The sequence below is a fragment of the Trichomycterus rosablanca genome, chromosome 11 (assembly GCF_030014385.1).
Source record: "Trichomycterus rosablanca isolate fTriRos1 chromosome 11, fTriRos1.hap1, whole genome shotgun sequence".
Classification (NCBI taxonomy): domain Eukaryota; kingdom Metazoa; phylum Chordata; class Actinopteri; order Siluriformes; family Trichomycteridae; genus Trichomycterus; species Trichomycterus rosablanca.
In genome coordinates this window covers 31,736,130-31,739,291 of record NC_085998.1, presented here as the reverse complement: position 1 = coordinate 31,739,291, position 3,162 = coordinate 31,736,130, and positions in this window count along the sequence as shown.

The following is a 3,162-nucleotide window of genomic DNA, read 5'->3' as shown; positions in this document are numbered from 1 at the left end:
CGCAAATTTACCGTCACCAGAACGCCAGAAGCCAGGATGAAAAATGTGATGATCAAAATAAAAGTCCTAAAGTTATACGCTAGATATTACACATTTTAAAACCAGGTTTCATTTAATTTACATTTAAATTGATTTTTTGTGGTTTTGTGTTTGGTAATTTAATGTAATTTAATGTATTGATTTAATATTATCTTCTGTGGTTATAAGTGATTGAAGGGCTGGCTGAAGTGGTTGGTATTTGGTTGGCTGAAGTGTAGTCTGCACTTCAACATATTCAACACTTCAACATGTACATGTGCGTGTGTGTGTGTGTGTGTGTGTGTGTGTGTATATATATATATATATATATATATATATATATATATATATATACAGTGTATCACAAAAGTGAGTATACCCCTCACATTTCTGCAAATATTTCATTATATATTTTCATGGGACAACACTAAAGACATGAAACTTGGATATAACTTAGAGTAGTCAGTGTACAGCTTGTATAGCAGTGTAGATTTACTGTCTTCTGAAAAGAACTCAACACACAGTCATGAATGTCTAAATAGCTGGCAACATAAGTGAGTACACCGCACAGTGAACATGTCCAAATTGTGCCCAAATGTGTCGTTGTCCCTCCCTGGTGTCATGTGTCAAGGTCCCAGGTGTAAATGGGGAGCAGGGCTGTTAAATTTGGTGTTTTGGGTACAATTCTCTCATACTGGCCACTGGATATTCAACATGGCACCTCATGGCAAAGAACTCTCTGAGGATGTGAGAAATAGAATTGTTGCTCTCCACAAAGATGGCCTGGGCTATAAGAAGATTGCTAACACCCTGAAACTGAGCTACAGCATGGTGGCCAAGGTCATACAGCGGTTTTCCAGGACAGGTTCCACTCGGAACAGGCTTCGCCAGGGTCGACCAAAGAAGTTGAGTCCACGTGTTCGGCGTCATATCCAGAGGTTGGCTTTAAAAAATAGACACATGAGTGCTGCCAGCATTGCTGCAGAGGTTGAAGACGTGGGAGGTCAGCCTGTCAGTGCTCAGACCATACGCTGCACACTGCATCAACTCGGTCTGCATGGTCGTCATCCCAGAAGGAAGCTGACGCACAAGAAAGCCCGCAAACAGTTTGCTGAAGACAAGCAGTCCAAGAACATGGATTACTGGAATGCCCTGTGGTCTGACGAGACCAAGATAAACTTGTTTGGCTCAGATGGTGTCCAGCATGTGTGGCGGCGCCCTGGTGAGAAGTACCAAGACAACTGTATCTTGCCTACAGTCAAGCATGGTGGTGGTAGCATCATGGTCTTGGGCTGCATGAGTGTTGCTGGCACTGGGGAGCTGCAGTTCATTGAGGGAAACATGAATTCCAACATGTACTGTGACATTCTGAAACAGAGAATGATCCCCTCCCTTCGAAAACTGGGCCTCATGGCAGTTTTCCAACAGGATAACGACCCCAAACACAACCTCCAAGATGACAACTGCCTTGCTGAGGAAGCTAAAGGTAAAGGTGATGGACTAAACCCAATTGAGCACCTGTGGCACATCCTCAAGTGGATGGTGGAGGAGTTCAAGGTGTCTAACATCCACCAGCTCCGTGATGTCATCATGGAGGAGTGGAAGAGGATTCCAGTAGCAACCTGTGCAGCTCTGCTGAATTCCATGCCCAGGAGGGTTAAGGCAGTGCTGGATAATAATGGTGGTCACACAAAATATTGACACTTTGGGCACAATTTGGACATGTTCACTGTGGGGTGTACTCACTTATGTTGCCAGCTATTTAGACATTAATGGCTGTGTGTTGAGTTATTTTCAGAAGACAGTAAATCTACACTGTTATACAAGCTGTACACTGACTACTCTAAGTTATATCCAAGTTTTATTTCTATAGTGTTGTCCCATGAAAAGATATAATAAAATATTTGCAGAAATGTGAGGGGTGTACTCACTTTTGTGATACACTGTATATATATATATATATATACAGTGCCTTGCAAAAGTATTCAGCCCCCTTGAACTTTTCAACCTTTTGCCACATTTCAGGCTTCAAACATAACGATATGAAATTGTAATTTTTTGTGAAGAATCAACAACAAGTGGGACACAATCGTGAAGTGGAACGAAATTTATTGGATATTTTAAACTTTTTTTAGAAATAAAAAACTGAAAAGTGGGGCGTGCAATATTATTCAGCCCCCTTGCGTTAATACTTTGTAGCGCCACCTTTTGCTGCGATTACAGCTGCAAGTCGCTTGGGGTATGTCTCTATCAGTTTTGCACATCGAGAGACAGAAATGTTTGCCCATTCTTCCTTGCAAAACAGCTCGAGCTCAGTGAGGTTGGATGGAGAGCGTTTGTGAACAGCAGTTTTCAGCTCTTTCCACAGATTCTCGATGGGATTCAGGTCTGGACTTTGACTTGGCCATTCTAACACCTGGATACGTTTATTTGTGAACCATTCCATTGTAGATTTTGCTTTATGTTTTGGATCATTGTCTTGTTGGAAGATAAATCTCCGTCCCAGTCTCAGGTCTTTTGCAGACTGCAACAGGTTTTCTTCCAGAATGGTCCTGTATTTGGCTCCATCCATCTTCCCATCAATTTTAACCATCTTCCCTGTCCCTGCTGAAGAAAAGCAGGCCCAAACCATGATGCTGCCACCACCATGTTTGACAGTGGGGATGGTGTGTTCAGGGTGATGAGCTGTGTTGCTTTTACGCCAAACATAACGTTTTGCATTGTGGCCAAAAAGTTCGATTTTGGTTTCATCTGACCAGAGCACCTTCTTCCACATGTTTGGTGTGTCTCCCAGGTGACTTTTTATAGATATCTTTGAGAAATGGCTTTCTTCTTGCCACTCTTCCATAAAGGCCAGATTTGTGCAGTGTACGACTGATTGTGTCCTATGGACAGAGTCTCCCACCTCAGCTGTAGATCTCTGCAGTTCATTCAGAGTGATCATGGGCCTCTTGGCTGCATCTCTGATCAGTCTTCTCCTTGTTTGAGCTGAAAGTTTAGAGGGACGGCCGGGTCTTGGTAGATTTGCAGTGGTCTGATACTCCTTCCATTTCAATATGATCGCTTGCACAGTGCTCCTTGAGATGTTTGAAGCTTGGGAAATCTTTTTGTATCCAAATCCGGCTTTAAACTTCTCCACAACAG